Here is a 23,887-nt window from a genome sequence, read left to right on the forward strand (position 1 = left end):
GGTTTAACTTGCGAGGTAAACCGTGTCTTGAATCAATGCGTCAACTTTGAACAGATGTACATTAGCCGCCAAGTGTTAAGGATAATGCTTGCATTGTACTTGAGACTTGTGAAAAATATGTTGACAATAGAACAAATAGGCATTAGCCCCCAAGTACAAAGTGCATAACTTGTTATACGCTTGGTACTTCATAACCTGGTTTGATGATATATCTCACCTTTGTAGGGTGAGCAAAATAAGAAGGATGCTCAAACCGCAGACCATCAAGAGAATGTAAAGTCTCAACAAGCAGAGGCTTCCAAACCCAAAGAAGAGCTGACCAATGCCTTGGAAGCTATGGAGAAGCTGAAAGAGACAGGGAAACAGAAAATGCCGGTTTGACAAAAATGGCCGAGGACGCAGAGGCAGCCCTGAAGCCGGTGGTGGAAGAACTGACCGGCTTAAAGCGGCAGATTAACACCATGACTTCTGCTGTGTTTGGTAAGTGCCCTCTCGTGTAGTTTGTCTAATTCATTAGAGCTTATCAATGGCCGGTTTACTGATGCCGAACCATGACAGGGACCCGCATTGCTCATCTGGGCTATGACATGCGGATGAAACTTAAAGCGGCCTACACCTTGATAGAATAGCTGTTCTCTGGATCCCAGCGTGCCATTTGCACTGCAGCCTATAACAAGCCGGTGCCATCGTTGATAAAGGAAACAATTGAAAAGCTGGCCATGCTACATGCCCGGATCAACGAACTGAAGAGATTAGCCGCAAGATCAGGACCGCTGACCGTGCTAATCCAGGCCAAGGCATGGATTCCAGATCTTGAACCGGCAGATATCATCAAAGGGTATCCTGGCGTGAAAGAAGACGGCTCAGACTTCAATAATGACGATCTGCGAAGGCTAACAAAGGAGATGCGACCAATAGCAAGCAACCTGGCGGAGGACACGGATTTATCTCATTTCCAACCGGTTTAGATGCTGAGGGAAAGAGACAACCTGCGGTGATCCATGATGTTGAAGATCTTGTCCCACCAATCCATAAGCATACTTACGCTCCTGACATTGACCCCTCCAGTCTTATCCATGAAGAAGCCATGTTTCAAGCTTTAACCGGAATCGATTGGTCGGCGGTTGATTTCCAGCGTCTGCGAGGGATGAAGAAAATGTGACCGCGCAAGATGATCCTCAATCGTCAAGCCGTCCCGATGAGGAAACCTAAACCGATGGCCGGTTTTATCAGTTACAGTCTGCCACTTCTTGAAAACAATTATTCAATTTGGGCCGTTTGAAGCGCCTTGTAATAGGATAGCAGGAACACCTTTATCTGCCATGCCATCGAGCATGTTTGTGTTGCTTGATACCTTGAAAACTTGTTCCGCTTTTGGGATCTATTTATGCATAGTCTGTTATGATTTGTGTTCCTGCATATAAGAACTTGAAAGTGTCCTAGTGGTTCACCACTGGACGGGTAATGATTCCCAAAAATATGTGCATAACTTGGATGGATAACCAAGATTTGTATTACCAAGATAAAATAGATGATATCTGTGACATACCTCGTTGGCTGACCAACTGGTTGTATGGTAACGGTGAAAAACACCAATTCAAAGTGTTGATGACTCCTTGCCCTCTTGCCGGTTCACATAAAAACTGTACTGGTCCATAATAGCCGTTGATTTGTTCATATAATGTTGGTGACATCTAGTCAAAACTAGACCGGAGCAATATACTGCCAGTTTAAAATTGATCATGTACTGACAACTAAGCGTTGAAAGTCATGTCGGGTTGTAATGAACACCGGTTTATCAAAAAACATTCATAAATCCCTTATCAAAAGATATAAAAAACAACAAATCAAAAAGAAATATACAAGGCTTTTCATGCGCTGCCAAGCCCTAAATCGAGGCTTTTCATGGGCTGCCAGGCCGCTGAGTTAAACCATTTTTCAAAGCCTTTTAAGAAGGACCTCAATCTTTAACCAATCACCATTTTATCTTTGACAAGTTCAGGGTCCATGGGATTGATGTAATACCCTCGATGCGGCTATATCTCCCATGTGTCGAAGCACGACTTAGAGGCATAACCGCATTGAAAGCAATGTCACAAGTGAGGTAATCTTCGCAAACAACCCATGTAATATACATAAAGGGGAAAAGATACATAGTTGGCTTACGCTCGCCACTTCACACAAATACATGAATAAAGCATTACATCAACCAGATACAATCACGGTCCTACTACGGAACCAGAATAAAGAAGACTATCCCAAATGCTACACAGATCCCCGATCGTCCCAACTGGGCTCGACTACTGATCATCTGGGAAGGACACGTAGTAACAGCTAGAGTCTTCATCGAACTCCCATTTGAGCTCAAGCACATCGTCTGAAGCGGTATCATCGGTCCCTACATCTGGTTTAGGAAGGAAATCTGTGAGTCACGGGGACTCAGCAATCTCACACCCTCACGATCAAGACTATTTAAGCTCATAGGTAAGGCAAAGGTATGAGGTGGAGCTGCAGCAAGCGACTAGCATATATGGTGGGTAACCTATTCGCAAAAGGGAGCGAGAAGAGAAGGAAAAAGCATGGTCGAACAACTATGATCAAGAAGTGATCCTAGAACAACCTACGTCAAGCATTACTCCAACACCGTGTTCACATCCCGGACTCCGCCGAGAAGAGACCATCACGGTTACACACGCAGTTGATGCATTTTAATTACGTTAAGTCTCATGTTATCTACAACCTGACATTAACAAATCCCCATCTGCCCATAACCGCAGGCACGGCTTTCGAAAGTTCAAATCCCTGAAGGGGAGTCCCAACTTAGCCCATCACAAGCTCTCACGGTCTACGAAGGATATTCCTTCTCCCGAGACATTCCGGTCAGACTCGGCATCCCGGTTACAAGACATCCTAGACAATGGTAAAACTAAACCAGCAACACCACCCAAATGTGCCGACAAATCCTGATAGGAGGTGCACATATCACGTTCTAAGGGCACACTGGATGATCAAGACGTTGGGAAGGCCAGCCTAGAGTTGCCCCTGGTAGCCCCGGACATCGCTCAGTTGGACCAACACTTAGAGAAGCACTGGCCCGGGGGGGGGGGGGTTAAAATAAAGATGACCCTTGAGTCCCCGAAACCCAAGGGAAAAAGGCTAGGCGAATGGTAAAACCAATGTTGGGCATTGCTGGAAGTGTTTTATTCAAGGCGAACTGTCAAGGGGTTCCCATTATAACCCAACCGTGTAAGGAACGCAAAATCCGGGAACATAACACCGATATGACGGAAACTAGGGCGGCAAGAGTGGAACAAAACACTAGGCATAAGCCCGAGCCTTCCACCCTTTACCAAGTATATAGATGTGTTAATTAAATAAGAGATATTGTGATATCCCAACAAAATATCCATGTTCCAAACATGGAACAAGCTCCAATATTCACCTGCAACTAACAACGCTATAAGAGGGGCTGAGCAATGAGGTAACATAGCCAAACAATGGTTTGCTAGGACAAGGTGGGTTAGAGGCTTGGCTCAACAATATGGGAGGCATGATAAGCAAGTGGTAGGTATCGCGGCATAGGCATAGCAAAAGAGCGAGCAACTAGCAAGCAAAGATATAAGTGATTTCGAGGGTATGGTCATCTTGCCTGAAAGGCCACAAGGAAGAAGAACGAGTCCATGAAGAAGAAAAACGGAAATAGTCGAACGGGTCCTCATAAACGCAATGTTAACGGAACCAAACCGAAGAAGCAACACCGGAAAGAAGCACACAACATAGTAAACAACCAATACACGAACAAGGTATGAAATGCGGGATGCGCTATGCGATGCATATGCATGATTTGGAAAAGAATGATTGAACCTGGCCTCAACTTTGAAATCCAAGAGTGCCACTGGAAAGGTGAGTTGATTTCGGTTGAAATCGACATAAAGATCACCAGAATCGGATGCACGGTTTGGAATTTGCAAGCAAAACAAATATGGCACCGGACTACGATAATCAGCAAGTAGCCTTCTAAATGCATCAAGATAAATATGCTATAGCACTCAAACATGACAACAAAATAGATGGCAGGGATCCACTCATGAAGCTTGAGAAAATATGAACACTGAGCTACGGCTAATTCACTCAATAACAGGTTCAAGCAAGCATGGCAAAAGTTCAAAAGATAACAGGTTGTAGACTTTGTGAAATTAACACAAGTCTGGAATTTATTATCAGAAAGCAAAGATTAGAGCATGATAACTACATGCTACAGGAACATATCATGGCAAAGCAAGGCATTGCATGAAGCTACTCTGAGCATATAACAAAAGTCCCTTAGTGACCTTGAGCCAAAAGGGATCCGAAAATACAATTGCAAGGCTGTGAACATAGCAAAAACTTAAACAGATTCAGAATTAGTGAAAAACTGGAGCATGGCAAATCAGTTAACTAGTAGGAATGTTTACGGGCTCGGTGCACTCACTACAGAGCATGGCATGACAAACTAAGCATACACCCATCAAGAATACATAGCATAGAAGCTAGACATGGCATGAACAACAACATAGCATGCACGGATCGATAGCAACATCCTCGGCAAAATCGCTAAACATGTCAACAATCTGCCAGGATCATTTTATGGCAAAAGTAGATCTCGATTGACTCAAGCTATTGTGCTCCATAATTGCAAACAAAGACACGGATGGATAGAGAACCACAATGTTAACAAAACATCCTTACTGAGCATCCTCAAAAGAGGCACGGATCACTAGGAAACAACATGAACATATGGCATAACAACAAAATCAGGACAAGGACTTAATGAAATTCTAGGTCCCTGAAATTAGCATCAACGATTACGCTACTTTGCATGGTTGTGCTAGTCACCACAAATATCACAAAAATACATGGCATACACCCCTGTAAAGATGGCATGGCATTTAACAAAACACATGTAGAGCTCAGGATCATAGCATGCACACATTAATCATGGCAAAAATGACAAAAGGCCATTTGCTGAAACAGATCTGACAAACTCATCACATAGCCCTCTTCCAACAGCATTTCGGGCATCAAGATTAGCTCAAATGAAAATGATGCAATGAGATGAAATGATGTACTCGTCGAGACGAACATTTTGATATGCTACACGCATGAATCAGAGCTAAGAGTGCAGAGTTATGGCATGATGAAAATGGGCACATGAATCTGGAAACTTCGGGGACTTGGTGAAATTTTTACCTCTGCGAAAGTCAACGCGGGACAGAGGGATCCGGGACGGAGCGGATCGGGATGCGGGGAGGCCGTTTGGTTCGATGCGTTGCTGGATCTGGTCCAGCCTCACCATATCCGGGCGGCGGATCTCTCCGGCGAGCTTGCGACTCCGGCGATGACCGGAGAGGGCGGAGGAGGGCGCAAGCGACGACGGGCGGTGGCGCGCGGCGGCGCGCGGCTGCCGGCGGCGAAGGCGCGCGGTGGTCGGCGGCCGAGCCCGCGTGGGCCGCATCTGGGCCCCGCGGGCCGCGCGGTGGTGGAAGGCGGCGACGACACTTGGCGCTGCGGGATTGGATGCGGTGGACGGCGGTGATGATGTGTCGCCTCCGGGTTGGTCAGGGTGACGTGGCGGCGGGGTGGACACGTCCGCCGGCGAGACGGACATGTCCGGCGGCGCTGAGGGAGGAGTTTTAGGGTTCCGGGGAAAAAATCCGAAAACGAAAATGAAGGGGTCTATTTATAGAGCTAGTGGGAGCTAGGAAGCTCCAAATGAGGTGCGGTTTTCGTCCACGCAATCGTGATCGAACGACCGAGATGATGGAGGGGGTTTAGGTGGGTTTTGGGCCACATTGGAGGGGTGTTGGGCTGCAACACACATGCGGACTTTTCGGTCCCTCGGTTAACCGTTGGAGTATCAAACGAAGTCCCAATGGCTCGAAACTTGACAGGCGGTCTACCGGTAGCAAACCAAGGCCGCATGACAAGTCTCAGTCCAATCCGAAAACATTTAACTCCCGCACACGAAAAGAGGTAGAAAGGAACACCGGGTGACATAGGAGCGCCGGAATGCAAAACGGACAACGGGGAAAAAGCTCGGATGCAGGAGACGAACACGTATGAAAATGCAATGCACATGATGACATGATATGAGATGCATGACACGCAAGTAATGACAAGGAAAAAACAGCGAATAACTGGAGGACACCTGGCACATCGGTCTCGGGGCGTTACAACACTCCACCACTACGAGAGGATCTCGTCTCGAGATCTAGAATGGCACCGGAGGGAAAAACGGAAGGAAAAGAGAAGAGGTAAAACTAAGTTGCTTCTTTGACAAACGAGTGAAACCAAAGAACCTTGAAAAGGTTGAGCAAATTGAAACAAAGAAAGCAACGGAGAAGAATAAAGTTAAAAGCACTCCGTTAGTAAAGAGGAACATGGAAGAAAAACTTTGGGCAGCACTCTGATTGAAAAGAAAAGGAATTGAATAAGAACTTGGGAAGATGAGAAGATACTTGATGAAATCACAACACACTGCCTCCGGAGCTATTGAATGAATGGAACAAAGGGTAAGAAGGTGCTCAGACAGCACTCCGGTTGAAAAGAAATGCAAGGCTTGATAAGGCGAAAAGAACTTGAGTAGTGGGCACACACTCCGGTTAAAAGGATAAGCAAAGAAAAGAACATGATCCTGAAAAAACAAGAAGATGGGTTGAAGAGAGCAACATCGCAATGCCTTCAGAACGAAAGAAAAGAAGATGGATCGTTGGAAAGGAAAGAATTGAGAAGAACATGACAACTTCTGCCACAAATGAGCTTGGAAAACACCCTTCCCAGAAGGTTAAAACGGAATTGTTGTAAAACCAACAACGAAACGAATAAGCTTATAATGGGCTTATGAAAAGCATCTCAAAATTGAGGCGAAATTCTGCCACTAACGCAACCAATAGATTGGATTGATATGAACAAGAAGACGAGGAATTATTTCACCGGGGGGATAAAGAAGAACTTGGGTCCTTTATAAGCACCATAGATAGCAACAATCCTTAGGGAAGGCTTTAGGTGAAATATAACCCAAGATAACTCAAACGACGAGATTGATGGATTAAAAATACCTCATTCTTGATAACTTGTGAAACCTGAAACATGAACTCTAATTATCAAGAATGACATAATACCACCTCCAATGATAAGGAAGAAAGAATTGCACTTCGGATTGCAAGATGAAGAAACTTAAGCTCCTTAGGAAAGAATGTAGATGAACACTTCAAAAAAAGAATTAAATCCTTGATGAGCAATCATGTAGGACCTTCATGAAGAACTCCTGTAAACAAAAGGATAACGAAAAGAAAGAGAAGTTGAAAACACAAGGTGAAACCTTATAATGCTTTAGATGGATCTCCGTGATGATTAAACTGAGAAGACTCTTGAATTGCTCCGGATAGGTGAAAAGAATTCCCACAATCGAAAATAATTAAGAGAGGATGGTAACCAAACTAGAATCACGAATCTTAAAGAGAATGGAGCAAGATTAAAGAGAAACTCTTCTTCGGTCTTCAAAATCCGAGAATGACGACGAGAAACACCACCATGAATTATTTAGACACTCCGGAATGAAGAATGGAAAGGTTGAGCCAACAATGAAAAGAATTTGAAAGATCTTGGATAACCATCTGACTGATGATGAATCATTCTTACATCAAACTTCGAAAAAGAATTGAGAATAACTCTGGGAAAATAAGAAGAGTCAGGTAAGATCCTGGGAAAAGACCTGTGGGTTATGGGCCCACTCAAAAGAAACACCGTTGGAGAGATTTAAAAGAGAGATTTCACCGGTTGAATTAAATGGTTTGAATGAGATAACATCCTCGAAAGAGCTTGAACGGATGTAGAGTGGAAACATGAATCTTTGAGATATCTTGAGCACTCTGGAACAAATGAATAGCGAGAAATGAATGAATATGAGGAGCACCAGCAAGAGAGGGTATTTGAAACGAGGAAAAGGGATATGATCAACACCAAAAGTTTGGATTGGTCCACCGGAGAAGGAAAAGAGCAAATAATGATGAACTTGAGACTCCGTTAGTGTCTTCATGAGAATCACCGGATAAGAACATTGACGTAAAAGGAATGGAGAGGCTTCCCATGAATAAAATGATACTTGAATAAGAAATCTGAGTCCTTGAAGAAAAAGGGGGGGGGGGGGGGAAAACAAAGACAACTTGGAGACGGATGAAACAAACACCATTGACGAAAAATTTGAGTTGATCTTGCGGATGTTGAAAATGATCGGATCCACTTGGAGAGAAACACAACGGTGAAAAGGAGTGATATGACAATCTCGATTATCGAGAAGGATTAGTATTCACATCGGAGTATGAGAACACCACTTACACAAGGGATGAAATCAACATTTGACTTCGAAGCAACTCGAATACCACAACTCAAAACAAAACAAAGGATTGGCTTGCAGAATAAGCCGGAACAAACATATGATAGAGATTTCGTCTGAAGTTTTCGTGGTGGGGCCTACACGGGCTCGATCATACAACACCATCATGTACAAGGCAGTGCACATGACATACGAAGCGTCCCCAAGTTGGCATAGACAAGGACTCTTTAAGACACAACGAGACCACTGTAAAACCAACCGTGGATAGGCGGACCACTAGACGTCGAACCCCAGTATCATATCATACATCTGTCAGAAAGATATCCTAAGAGCTACTTGAATTCCCACTTATAAACTCCCGAAACTTTCCGGTTATGCAATCAGGTGTTGGGGATACAGGGGAAGCATAATATCTCACCGAAAACTAGAAAATCCTACATCCAGCTGTATCCATCCTTCAACACATAACCAAGAAACCTTCGGAAATCGTTTACCTCAACCTTCGAAAAGCATCTATTATACGAGTTATGGCAATACTCCCGAACTCCCGCCCCAGTACTGCGTGGCGTCGAGGTTATCTCACCAACAACTGCATAAAAGAGATTTTTTATGTCGGTGAAACTCAGGTATTCCAGAATCTCAATGATAAAATTGTGACGACAACACCTCGGAGCTCAACTCCCCGGGACACTGCCACAACCCCTAAATGTCAGGAGGCACCAAGAGCAATGTTCTCGTCACAAAACCATCGGAACGATTCCAAGATACCCGCGTGATCCTAATAAAAATTTAGTCAACTTTTAGAAGAGAAGAGTCAAAGCTCTACATCAGGATGCCTCACCAGAGCGACGAAGGGACTGAGGAGTAAAATGGATTCCTAACTCTCCGATATATATAATGCTGAATGACTCAAAACATTTTTCAAGACTCAACAACGCCAGCAATTCGATCAAGCAGGGGGCTCCTAAGTCGGGGAAGGCTCTGATTACCAACTTGTAACGCCCTCGATGCGGCTATATCTCCCACGTGTCGAAGCACGACTTAGAGGCTGCATTGAAAGCAATGTCACAAGTGAGGTAATCTTCGCAAACAACCCATATAATATAAATAAAGGGGAAAAGATACATAGTTGGCTTACACTAGCCACTTCACACAAATACATGAATAAAGCATTACATCAACCAGATACAATCACGGTCCTACTACGGAACCAAAATAAAAGAAGACTACCCCAAATGCTACACAGATCCCCGATCGTCCCAACTGGGCTCCACTACTAATCATCTGGGAAGGACACATAGTAACGGCGAGAGTCTTCATCGAACAACCACTTGACCTCAAGCACATCGTCTGGAGCGGTATCCTCGGTCCCTGCATCTGGTTTAGGAAGGAAATCTGTGAGTCACGGGGACTCAGCAATCTCACACCCTCGCGATCAAGACTATTTAAGCTTATAGGTAAGGCAAAGGTATGAGGTGGAGCTGCAGCAAGCGACTAGCATATATGGTGGCTAACCTATTTGCAAAGGAGAGCGAGAAGAGAAGGCAAAAGCACGGTCGAACAACTATGATCAAGAAGTGATCCTAGAACAACCTACGTCAAGCATTAATCCAACACCGTGTTCACTTCCCGGACTCCGCCGAGAAGAGACCATCACGGTTACACACGCGGTTGATGAATTTTAATTAAGTTAAGTCTCATGTTATCTACAGCCGGACATTAACAAATTCCCATCTGCCTATAACCGCGGGCACGGCTTTCGAAAGATCAAATCCCTGCAGGGGAGTCCCAACTTAGCCCATCACAAGCTCTCACGGTCTACGAAGGATATTCCTTCTCCCGAGACATTTTGTTCAGACTCGGCATCCCGGTTACAAGACATCCTCGACAATGGTAAAACTAAACCAGCAACACCACCCAGATGTGCCGACAAATCCCGATAGGAGCTGCACATATCTCGTTCTCAGGGCACACCGGATGAGCAAGACGTCGGGTAGGCCAGCCCAGAGTTGCCCCTGGTAGCCCCGGACATCGCTCAGTTGGACCAACACTTAGAGAAGCACTGGCCCGGGGGGGTTAAAATAAAGATGACCCTTGAGTCCGCGAAACCCAAGGGAAAAAGGCTAGGTGGCGAATGGTAAAACCAATGTTGGGCATTGCTGGAAGAGTTTTATTCAAGGCGAACTGTCAAGGGGTTCCCATTATAACCCAACCGTGTAAGGAACGCAAAATCCGGGAACACACTGCCTATTGTCCCGGTTCTAATGCTGAAGGGTCGGTACTAAAGTGTCGGTACTAAAGCCCTATCCCTTTAGTCCCGGTTCAATCCAGAACTAGGATAGATGGGCCTCCATGTTGCCTGTGCGCGGAGCCCAGGCAGGAGGGCCTTTGGTCCCGGTTGGTGGCACCAACCGGGACCAATAGGCATCCATGTGTCAGCATTTATGTGGCTGGGGTTTTTGTTTTTTTTGAAAGAGGGGGGTTGGGGTTTTTGGGGGGTTAATTTAGGTGTTTCATATATTGTGTTAGCTAGCTATAATTAATAGAGAGAAGTGTCCTCTCTTATGTCCGTGCTTGGTCGACGCTACGTACTATACATACGTATACAGAGGACTAGACACGCTAGCTAGCTAGTAAGCAAACGAAGGAAACAGAAGATCGTCATGAACATATATGCATATAGAGAGAAGTGATATCGACCACCTCTCCTTCTCTGAGAGATTGGTTGAACAACAAGTTCTCGTATATCTATCCGACACTACCGGCTACATATATACAATAATTATCTCTTACAAATATAATAATATGGACGCATGGTCCACATAGTATTCTCCGTCTTCAGCGATCACGTGGTCAAGAGAGAATGCCGCCAATTCCTCTTGAATTGCTCGCATGCGAGCTGGTGCTAGGAGTTCATCCCGCTTCCAAAACATCTAATTTGAAGAAGGGGGTCAATACATATATATATGAATGAATGAAACTCAACACAAATGATAGTAATAAAATAAAATTGTGAATGTTGTTATTTACGCACTTCATATTGTTCGTCAGAGTAGCCCCGCTCACAGGTCGTGTGGCGGATGGACTCGCAAACATAGTATACACAGAAATCATTCCCTTGTTCCTGCCACAACCACTTTACAAGAAATAGAGGTCAATCAAACTGATAAGAAAGAATGCCAAATGGTATTGATGATACTAGCGCTTGAATCAATAGGAGATGTGCGGAACATGCTACTATAGTACTTACTTTCGGGTGTCTAAATTGCAGCTTCTTCGGGAGTACCGGAGCTTTTTTGGTGATTTTTTCCAAACCCTGCCAGACAAAGAAAACAATTACTTGATATATCAGGAAATGAACAAAGTTGCTGATATGGTGGATAATGATCGATTTAACTTACTTCTCGAGCATTTGAGTCATGTCCGCATAGTCCTCGGGATCTTTTCGTCTTGAGTCTAAGACGGTTACTAGTCCCTGCTCAAGCTTAATCTCTAGGAGAATATAGTGGAAACTGCTCACGCATGCATAACTCATCAATTACATTACTATAACCTTGACTAATATATAAGGGAAACCAAATATGCATAAGACAGTAACACTCACTTGAAGTTGTAAGGAAAGAGTATTATATCTTTGTTTTCATTTATTACCAACGATCATAGCAAGTTGGCCTCGGTATCTGCGGCATGAAATTTCACCTGAGTTGCATCTATGAGATTTGTGTTAATGAACCCAATATCACCGATTTTTCTTTTCTTCAATCTGCATAATATAGTGAGGATAATTATAAATACATGCAATGAAAGAGCTGAGCTATATAGAGAGACTTTATGACAGAAGTAGTACTACTGACAGACAGTAGCAGGTGACTGTTGCTTTATCGAGGGCCAATTGATTGAAAAACTGAAAGAACTCCTCAAATGGAACATGCAATAGTTCAATTCCAACGAGGTCATGCTCCTTTTTAACTCTCACATACAAAGTACTCCTCCCCCCAGACTCACTGCAGATTTTCAAGTACCAATCATGCAATCTTCGCATCATCGTTGATAGTGACCTTTCGTCTTTGACGAGAGGCTTCCCGTACTCGTATCTTTGTATCTGCACCTCCATGAAATCATAATGTACATCGTCGGGCAGGTAATCTCCAAGATTTCTATAACCGGGCACCATCCTCGGATCATTAGCGTCGATGTCGCTAGGCACCTTGAGCGGGGGGCACGATTGCGTCGCTTGTTCGTCGAGCTGGGCAATTTGTTTCCCAGCTCGTCGTTCTTTCAGCCTTTGATCACTGACAGTACTTCCCGACCGCTCCACTTCGACAAATTCCTTTCCAATAGTGCGCTCATAGTTGCCTTTCGGCAGAGTCTTGGGTGGTTTTGTCAGGGCAGCCAGAGTGCGCTTCGCTTTCACCGGATCTACCTTCTCCTCCGGAGGTGGATGTTTCTTTGCTTTCACCCCTTCAAAGAAGTTCCTCACTTCTTCTTGCACGATCTTGGCGTTCTCCTCCGGGCTCCTCTCGTATGGTAACTTCTCTGGAGTCTTCAGAGAAGGACCGAATCTGTATGTCCTCCCGCCTCTGGCTGTTCTACTAGATGCCGGCAGAGCAGACGGAGCGGTTGTCTTGTTTACTTTCTTACAAGGCAGAGGAGAAGGACTATGATGCGCTGGAGCAGACGGAGCGGCGTCAGTTCTCTTCCGCCCTTGCTGACGAGGCGGAGAAGGAGGAGGCTGGCTGCTCGGGTGCGCCGGCGCAGGCGGAGAAGGAGGCGGAGTGCAGCCACGCACCGGAGAAGGAGCCGGCCGAGTGCCCTGATCGTCACTCACCGGAGGAGGAGGCGGTGGAGGAGGCGGATTGCCCTGACTCGCCGAAGGAGGAGGAGGAGGCGGAGGCGTCCAGTTCGGAAGGTTGATGAGCTCCTTCCACCATAGTCATGCACTACAGGAATCAGCTACTTTGCCGTCCGCCACGGCGGACGGCAAAGGCATGAACAGCGGACGGCAAAGGCCTTTGCCGTCAGCCGCGGACGGCAAAAGGCTCCAGCAAAGTAGGCTTCGGTAAACAGCTACTTTGCCGTCCGCCCCTGATGGCAAAGTCTTTGCCGTCCGCCGCAGACGGCAAAGAGAGCTCGGCAGACGGCAACGAAGGCGGACGGCAATAATTGCGCTGTCAATCCGTTAAGTGGCTAACGGCAGGCGTTTGCCGTCCGCCGCTGACGGCAAACTTTCTAGTGTCTTTGCCGTCCGCCGTGTGATGTCATCTACACGTCACTACATGGCATGTTCTTTGCCGTCTGCCACCGATGGCAAAGTCTTTGCCATCTGCCACTGTAGGCAAACTGGCCAAATGGGTCAGCTCCCAGGAAGCACAGCTAGATGCCACGTGTCTTCTTTGCCGTCCGCGGCAGACGGCAAAGAGCCCGTTGCCATCGGTGGCAGACGGCAAAGAGCCTGCATATTGGCTCTTTTATCTGTTTTTTATTAAATCCAACAATTTTCATCACAAATATAGATGACATATATAGATATATTTCAAAAGGCCATTACAGAGCAAACATATAAGATATCCAACCATATATATTACATGCATCCAACACATAACTTCATCATAGTTCCATCATACATAACAAGTTCAACATAGAGGCATCCAACCATATATATTACAATAGTTTCGTCCAACGATACATGCATAGTTCAACGATACAAAAAGAAACAGAGAAAGGGATAAGGAGCACTCCATCTATGCAAGCTTTCGTCAAGTGAATGAACTCTGCAAAATGAAAAATAAGAAAGTTAGAACAAGAAGAGTAGAACAAGAAGAAGACTAGAACAAGAAGAAGACTAGAACAAGAAGAAGACTAGAACAAGAAGAGTAGAACAAGAAGAAGACTAGAACAAGAAGAGTATGTCATTTATGAGCTAACTTACGTGAAATGGATCATATATGAGCTAACTAAGTTGAAATGGGTCGTTTATGAGCTAGCTAAGGTGAAATGGATCATTTATTAGCTAACTTAGTTGAAATGGGTTGTTTATGAGCTAGCTAAGGTGAAATGGATCATTTTTGAGGTAACTAAGGTGAAATGGATCGTTTTTAGCTAACTTAGGTGAAATGGATCATTTATGAGCTAACTTAGTTGAAATGGATCGTTTTTGAGCTAACTTAGGTGAAATGGATCATTTATGAGCTAATTTAGTTGAAATGGATCTTTTTGAACTAACTTAGGTGAAATGGATCATTTAAGAGCTAATTTAGGTGAAATGGATCGTTTTTTAGGTAACCTAGGTGAAATGGATCGTTTATGAGCTAAATTAGTTGAAATGGATCGTTTATGAGATAACCTAGGTAAGATTGGTCATTTTGGAGTTAACCTAGGTGAAATGGGTCATTTTAAAGCTAACGTAGGTAAAATGGATCATTTAGGAGCTAATCTAGGCAAAATGGGTCATTTTTGAGCTAACTTGGATGAACTGGATCATTTATAAGCTAACCTAGGTAAAATGGGTCATTTTAGAGCTAACTTAGGTAAAATGGATCGTCTATAAGCTAACTAAGCTAATTATGCAATTTTTGACATAAGTAAGCTAAGTACAGATCATTTTAGAGCTAACTTAGGTAAAATGGATGGTTTTCGAGGTCAGTAAGCTTATTAAGTCATTTTGGAGGTGAAGAAGCTAAGTCTAGGTCATTATGGTAAGCATTGGAGGAAATAAAGCTAAGTCTAGGTCTTTATGCATGTGTTAAGCAAAACACTAGATAAACTTACCAAGATGTAGGAGGTGTAGGAGCGGGGTGGCTCGTGTCGGTAGCTGGAGAAGGATCGTGCGATGCTTGTCTGGAGTTACGCTGCACCAAAGATCATTTCCAATGTCTTGTTAGCATGATGACACTCAAATGTTAAGACTAGCAAGTAATGTCCATTCAATAAAACGCACCGTGGTCCCAGGAGCAATCACTGGCATCGGCGGAGCGGTCTGACCTGTCTTCTCGCACACAGACTGCATATTTGGTTTTGACGACTCAGTCATACTAGTTAGTAATGAGACAAACACTACATGAATGTTTTGGCTAATCTACAGAAGAAACTTACCACAAGGAGCTCGTACATGGCCCTTGCCTGCATGTCATTCCGTGCCCTCTCCTCCTCCATCATCTTTGACGTCCTCTCCTCCAACTCCCGCTGCCTCTCCGCCGCCTCCGCCAGAAGTTTCTCCGTTCTATCTCTCTCACTCTGTATAGGAGCCTGCAACACCACTCACATGACCATTTGTAATCATTGATGGAAGCGCACAGAATGTAATGGAGAAAGATAACTGAGTACGTATCACTAACCTTGATGGCGAGTTGCACTGGCCGTTCACGAGGCCTTATCTCAAGAGCGGAGCTCGACTGGCGCGCCATGATCTCCGGGAGAGTGCTAGGACAACGGATAAGTCCATCTCCAATGGCTATGGAGCCATGGGACCTCCCGCTACCAGATATCATCAACAGCTCTGGATCAATGGGACCCTGGCTCGGGTTAAAGTCCTCCCCTTTCCTCGCCTTCCCCTCATCTCTATATCTCACGAGCTTGTTGTGGGAGGAGATGTTGGTGAAGTTGTTTGCATCATCGAGGTCAGACTGAGAGAAAGCCTTGACTTTCTTGAAAGAGGCAGTGTGGGCCATGGCATACAGGTCGTACACCTCTGGCACCTTATCCGCCTTATTGTAGCGTGCCTGAAAGAGAGAAACAATGAAAATTAGTAATTAAAGGGCTCAAGCTAGCATGATGAATGAATTGCATGAATCATGAAGCAAACCACATACCCAGTTGCGCCCGAACTGATATAAGCTGGAGCTGCCTTGATGGTGTGGCACACCTTCCATTTGGGCACGTTTGTCCTTGGCCTCGTTGTGGAGGGCTAGCCATTGTGGAGAGCACCACTCATCGACCAACACCTCCCAACAATCCATCCGATCCGCACACCATCTCGGAGGCGCCTAAGTTAGCAAATAGAAACTTGAGCGCTACGGCTAAGAATTACTAAATGAAGGAACTTAAGTAGAGAAGGCCTTAACAATTACCTTCATGTACTGCTCCTTACTCAGGAACTTATCGCGGCACGCCGGCTTGGTCTTCTTGATACCACGCAAGGCGTAGTAGTCTCGAACAGCCTGCACCCGAGCCTCGTGCCGTAAGTTCTGGAGTAGGCGCTTGTAGACGTTCTCGATAACATGTGCCGCGTCCTCCTCGTATCCCTCCTCACACCTGTAGAATGTCTGCAATCAAATGAGACAATATTGATTAGTACAATTAATAACTAGCTAGTTGAAGATTTTTAAATGTGTAAAGGAGAAATTACCCAAAACTTTCTGATCACCATGTCTGCCCTCGTGTCGCACACGACACCGTCGATAATCTCATCCGGCGGGGCCGGGGCAGCCACGTAGTGCTCCCAGCTCAATCCAAGCTCTGGAAGCCGACCCTCACCAGGCAACGTGACAAACCCCGGGAAGTTTTGCCGGCAAAGAACTCCAAGGACGGAGTTGGGCCGGCGGACACTATGATGGTGGTCCCAACCCCTGCAGCATGACAAGGCCAACGCATTAGTTATTTGAAAAAACGTGAATGCACAAGGTACAAAAATATTAAATGCACTTACGTACCTCTCCCCATCAGGGAAAATCAACCACCTCTGCTCGCGGGTCACCGGCACGGACGGGAGCCGTGTAGCACCACGCTGGTAGACGGTGCCCCCCTCCTCCTCAAGATCAGTCGGCTCCCCACCATCATCAGCATGGCCACTCGGCTCCTCGGGCTGATCCGTCCAGGTACCCCATCCGGACGTGTGCTCCTCCGGGGTCACGTGGGCCGAACTCTCGTGGGCCGAAGGCCAGTCGACCCGAGGCTCGTGGGCCCAAGACCCGTGGACCGGAGGCTCGTGGACCGGAGTCCGTGTTGCCTCCTCCTCGGACGAGTCCACCCTAGCAGTCACGTGCTCGGGTGAAACAGCCGGGGGTGGCGGCGAGGAAGGCGCCGTAGCACTACCTCCTCTCCCACGACCACGTGCCCCACCTCCTCTCTTCCTACCTCGAGCTCGTCCCCTGCTGGGCACCGCGGTCGACGAAGAAGGGCCCGGCGGTGTGGCCATACTGTCCAGCAACGCTCGGCGGAGAGGTGCGTCTGGAATGGAAGACCTCAGACCACGCTCCCGACCAGCGCCCACCATCTTTCAACACCTGCCATGACAAACAGTAAACGAAATTAGTACAACATAAAAAAAGACCGACATGAATAATAATATGTGTATCACTTAAGTGTATCATCATCAAGTACAACATAAAAAAATGTAATACCTGACACTACTAATAATCTCGATCAGTATCATCAATAAATGCATAATCATCATCATCACTATAATCAATGACGGGCTCATAGGTTTCATTGGCATCAACATGTGCAAGGCCACCTTGACGTAATCGGTCAAGCATTGACAGGTCATCCGCAGCAGTAACCTCTTCTTGTTCCGGCTCTTCTTGTTCCTCCTCTGGGGTGATGTCGGATTCATTGTCGCTGTCTACTTCAATGTTTTGTGGTGAAGTATAGCGGTTCTTGAAACATTTTTGGAAAGACGTGTCTCTTGGAAGAATTCTCCTTCATATGTGTCTGGGTTAATGTGAGGTTCATAATCCTCTTCCTTTGGGGGAGAAAGTCTAGCACGTGGCGGCACTTCATAAACGACATCCCAACCTTTCAGATTTGGATTAGTTTGGCAGGCCCACGGTAGATAGAATACTTGGGTCGCCTGTTGAGCCATAATATAGACATCAGGAACATCTAAATGAGTGCTTTGGTTGATTTCAACTAGCCCTACATGTTCATGAGTCCTTCTAGTCTCCTTCGGCTGAAACCAATAACATTTGAAGACTACGACATTCGTTGGATTTTCACCATAGAACAGAAGTTCATAAATTGCTTCAACTCTCCCATAATACTCGGTACCTCCTTCGCCGATAGCAGATAGACAACAATTTGTTGTCTTTCGGTCGGCCATAGATAGCTCTTTGCCATAGGTACGAAAGCGATACCCGTTGATGTCGTACTTGTCAAATGAACGGACCTTATAGTCAAAACCATTAGCGACTTGTCTCAATTCGGCGTCCATAGACTCTGAATTAGCCTACAAGTTTAATATGAAAGGATTGTTGCATTATGCACAAATTAGCGAATGATATGAAATTGTCTAATAGAAATTACCGTTTGTTTGAACCAAGAGATGAAACCGGGATAGCCACCTCCTTGCTTTGCGAGAAGCTCATACTCTTCGACGGAATCCTTTTGGATCTCCGCTCCATACGAGAATATGGTGACGTATCGACTGTATGACATATCCAGGAATAAGAGTAGTTCAAAGGAAATAGAAGTTGCGAAACAATGTACCGAGAACTTACTCGATGTACGGCCTCACTTCTATCAGGTTGTTGAAGATATACAACGAAATGGTCCGCCATTCTTCGTTATCCAAAGATACTGGATGTGAAACACTAGCTGGTGCGAGATTCACTTTGAATAGGCTGAGGTTGGATCCACCCTTTTTAGGCTCGTCAGCATTGTACCGAGGCTTCAGATTATGCAAATGACGATTTTTGGCTTCGTAGTGCGCTGTTACGAAGTTTGCCGCCTCCTCTGTGATGAATGCCTCAGCCATCGATGCTTCAATTCTACGTTTATTTTTACATTTTTCTCGAAGCGTCTTCTGCATCCTCTCAGTTGGGTAGCACCAACGATTTTGCACGGGCCCCCCCAATCTTGCCTCGGTCGGGAGATGCAAAATCAAATGCTGCATTGGATTAAAGAAGCCCGGTGGAAAGATCTTCTCTAACTTGCAGATCAACTCCGGCGCCAACTCTTCCATTTCTTCTAGCACGCCAGGCGATAGTTCTTTCGCACAAAGAACACGGAAGAAATAGCTGAGTTCTGCCAGTACTAGCCATTCATCCTCAGGGATGAAGCCACGCAACATCACCGGCATTACCCGCTCAATCCATATGTGCCAATCATGACTCTTGAGACCAAATATCTTCAGTTTATCAAGATTCGCTCCCCTGTTTAGATTCGCTGCATACCCATCGGGGAACATCAACTGCTGTTGCACCCACAAGAGAATTTCCCTCATAGCTGGCCTTCCAAGATTGAACCATGCCTTTGGCTTTGTCCAGTTCTGCTTTCCTTTCGGTTCTTTCATGTTTTGTAACGGCCTATCACATAGCGCCTCAAGATCGACTCTAGCCTTAGTATTATCCTTTGACTTCCCATCTATGCCGAACAATGTACCAAAAAGTGCCTCGGCGATATTCTTCTCAGTGTGCATCACGTCGATGCTGTGTGGGCAAAGGAGGTCTTTGAAGTAAGGCAGATCCCATAAGCATGTTTTGTGAGTCCACGCATGCTTAGTATTATACCCCTTGAAGTACCCTGGACGTTGTGGATCTGGCTCGAGAGCATTTAACTGATCCAGGGTCTGTTGGCCTGTCAATGCAGGTGGTGCAGAGTTTTTGACAACTCTACCCCTGATGAAGTTCTTCTTGTCTTTCCTGAACTTATGGCGAGGATCCAGGAACTGTCTATGCATGTCGAAGCAAGAAAACTTGCGACCGGCCTGAAGCCAACGAAACTCAAGAGCTCCCTTGCATGTGGGGCACGGGAACCTTCCATGCACACACTAGCCAACGAATTGCGCATACGCCGGCAAGTCATGCGTCGGGTACATGTACCAGACACGCATTATGAAGTTATGTTTGCTAAAGGCGTCGTATGTCTTGAACCCATTATCCCAGGCTTCTTGCAATTCGTCCTTAAGCGGCTGCATGTACACATTCATATTTTTGCCCGGATAGTTGGGTCCTGGAATTATCAACGTCAGGAAAATGTTCTTTCTTTGCATAATCTGTCCGGGGGGGAGATTGAGTGGAAAGACAAATACGGGCCAACAAATGTATTGGGCTGCCGTCATACCAAACACACTGAACCCATCCGTGCTGATGCCGACTCGAGGATGCCTCGGATCTGCCGCTTTGTCAGCATGTAATTCATCAAACTTTTTCCACGCAACACCATCCGATGTGTGTACCATCATCAGATTCCCATCTGCATCTAGTTCGGTTCTTTTGCCTGTTTTGTGCCATGTCATCTGTCTGGCCGTCTCTTCGACCATGAAAAGACGTTGAAGTCTTGGTACGATTGGCATATACCGAAGAACAGTAACGGGGATTTTGGTCTGTGTCTTCTCACCCATACCGTTGTCTACCACAACATACCTGGAAGACTTGCAAATGGGACAATAGTTCAAGTCCGCATAGTCAAGCCTAAATAAGGCACATCCTTTCTCACAGGCATGTATCTTCTCATAGGGCATCTTCAGTGCACGGAGGATTTTGTCCGACTGGTACAGGTTTGCAGGCATTACATGGCCTTTGGGTAGAAAGCGTCCAAATACTGTCATAATTGCGTCATAGCATTCTCTGCCCAAGTTGAACTGAGCCTTCAGAGCCATTACTTGTGAGATGGCATCCAACTGACAAAGCTCAATGTGCTCGTGGAGCGGACGTTTCGAAGACTCCAACATTTCATTGAAGGCCTTTGCAGATTCCTCCATCTCCTCGTCCGAATCCCGAGCATCATCATAGCCTTGCACCATGTTTTCCATCCCGGTACCATGCTCGTCGGTGCGACGACGATCCACCTCAGCTCGGTCACGTTGGGCAGACTCACCATGAAATGTCCACACCGTATAATCGGGCGTAAAACCACTCTTCTGCAGGTATTTGCCCATTTCAGCCTCTGTCTTCTTTTCCCAATTGCCGCACCGGAAACAGGGGCACCAGGTTTTCTTTTGGCCATTTGCAAATGCGGCTTGCACAAACCCCTTAGTTTTTGTGAACCATTCAGCGCTCCATTTGTTCTGACCAGTGTGACCGGTATACATCCAAGCACGGTCACTCATCTTGACTTTCAGAGCTATTGGACACACAACAATTATATATGTAATTCACCGTGTATATATTCATCAGTTGATCTACTTTGTCAATTTTATTACGTCCATGCAACCTACACTCTAATAGGTAATGATAGGTCCTAATCCCACCCGTGTATGTGTAGATTGGGTTTATTTTCCCATGCTATGCTCCAGATCCGACGCAAAATTTCGGCAGCACCTCCCCGCTGTTCTCCTGATACACGTCTCCGCAATAAACAGAGAGGATGTGTACCCGGAGAACAACAGGGGAGGCACTGACGAAATATATGCGTCGGAAAACGAACCCAATCTACACATACTCGGGCTGTCCATGGATAGCGTTGGACAATTCGAAAGAATCAAGGTTATATATATGCAAATGCATGCATATTTATAACTATGATGCTTTCGAACGGGAGACACATATTGGTTACGCATACTGATGATTCAAGACACATACATAGCTAGCTATCAAGTTTCATCGGAATAGATCAAATAATTAATGGGGGAGGAGCACTTGTCATTTGTGCTCACCCACAAACGAAGGGGCAGAGCTCGTCAAACGCACGGCGAGGTCGTCGAACACCAAACCTCGCAGCGATGAAACAACTGCACATTTAAAACTACACGATCAACACAATTATATATGATGTTTTTCATAACAAAATCGAAAAATATATGACCTAACTAATAATTCACAAATATATAACACCTTTACGGGAGGTGTCGGTGGTCGGGGTGTCCTGTCGGTGTCGGGGTGCCGTGTCGGGGTCGGGGTGCTGTTTCGGGGTCGGGAGGTCGGGGTGTCGTGTCGATGTCGGGGTAGTGCCGTGTCGGTGTCGGGGTGTTGTTTCGGGGTCGGGGTGTGGTGTCGGGGTCAGGGTGTCTGGTCAGGCTCGGGGTCGGGGTGTCGGGTCAGGCTCGGGGGGTCGGGGTCTCGGGGTCAGTGTGTCGTGTCGGGGTGCCGGGTCGGGGTCTGGGTACCGTGTCGGGTCGGGGTCGGGTTGTCGGGGTCGGGGTCGGGGTGTCGGGTCAGGCTTGGAGTGTCGGGGTCGGGGTCGGGGTCTTCTTCTTCTTCTTCTTCTTCCTCCTTTCCTTTTTCCTCTTCTTCTTCTCCTCCTCTCCTCTTTTTTCTTCTTCTTCTTCCTCCTTTCCTTTTTCCTCTTCTTCTTCTCCTCCTCTCCTCTTTTTTCTTCTTCTTCTTCCTCCTTTCCTTTTTCCTCTTCTTCTTCTCCTCCTCTCCTCTTTTTTCTTCTTCTTCTTCCTCCTTTCCTTTTTCCTCTTCTTCTTCTCCTCCTCTCCTCTTTTTTCTTCTTCTTCTTCCTCCTTTCCTTTTTCCTCTTCTTCTTCTCCTCCTCTCCTCTTTTTTCTTCTTCTTCTTCCTCCTTTCCTTTTTCCTCTTCTTCTTCTCCTCCTCTCCTCTTTTTTCTTCTTCTTCTTCCTCCTTTCCTTTTTCCTCTTCTTCTTCTCCTCCTCTCCTCTTTTTTCTTCTTCTTCTTCTTCTTCCTCTTCTTCTTTTTTCTTCTCCTCCTCCTCTTCTTCTTCTTCTCCTGATCTCCTCTTTTTCTCTTTTTCTTCTTTCCTAAAACTAAACTAAACCTAAAACTAAAACTAAAAAACCAGAAAAAGAAAAAAACTAAATCTAAACCTAAAACTAAACTAAAACTAAACCTATAAACCTAAAACTAATCCTAAAACTAAAACTAAATCTAAACTAAACATAAACCTAAAACTAAAAAACAGAAAAAAGGAAAAAGAAAAAAAGGAAGAAGAAGGCCTCACCTGCAGGGTGGAGGAGGGGGGCGGTGCGGCCTGGGGCGACGGAGGAGCGGGGCGGGGTGGCCTGGGGCGGCGGGGGGGGGGGCGCCGGGGCGGCGGCGGGGGGCGCTGGGGCGGCGGGGGGCGCTGGGGCGGCGGCGGGGCGTGGTGCGACGGGGCGTGGGGCGCGGCCCCGTTAACGTTACGTGGGGCCTCCCTCTTTGCCGTCCGCCAACCTTTGCCGTCCGCCTCCTTGCTCTTTGCCGTCCGCTAGCGGACGGCAAAGAGGGGGGCCCGTCAGGTTTTTTTTTGCAGCTCGTCAGTGGGGCCCCTCCCTCTTTGCCGTCCGCTAGCCGACGGCAAAGAATCTTTGCCGTCCGCTAGCAGACGGCAAAGAACTGGCTGATGGCAAACTTTGTCTTTGCCATCAGCCAGTCCTTTGCCGTCTGCTTTTTGGAAGCTGATGGCAAAGAGCTTCTTTGCCGTCCGCTAGCGAACCGCAAAGAACTGGCAGATGGTAAACTAGCTGATTCCAGTAGTGATGGAGTCTTCAGAGCAGAACCCAGCCGAGTCTCCCCTTCACCGGTAGGGTGGTCAAGCTGGAGGTCCTCCAATCCCTCCATTATTTCATCCACCATCACCCTAGCATATCCTTCTGGAATCAGCCAATAGTGAATAGTTGCGCCGGGTTCAGTAGGAAAAACAGAGCCAACAGCCGCCTTGACCTTCATATTAATCCATTGCGTCATAAGGTGGCA

The sequence above is a fragment of the Triticum urartu genome, chromosome 7 (assembly GCF_003073215.2).
Source record: "Triticum urartu cultivar G1812 chromosome 7, Tu2.1, whole genome shotgun sequence".
In the NCBI taxonomy this organism is placed as follows: Eukaryota; Viridiplantae; Streptophyta; class Magnoliopsida; order Poales; family Poaceae; genus Triticum; species Triticum urartu.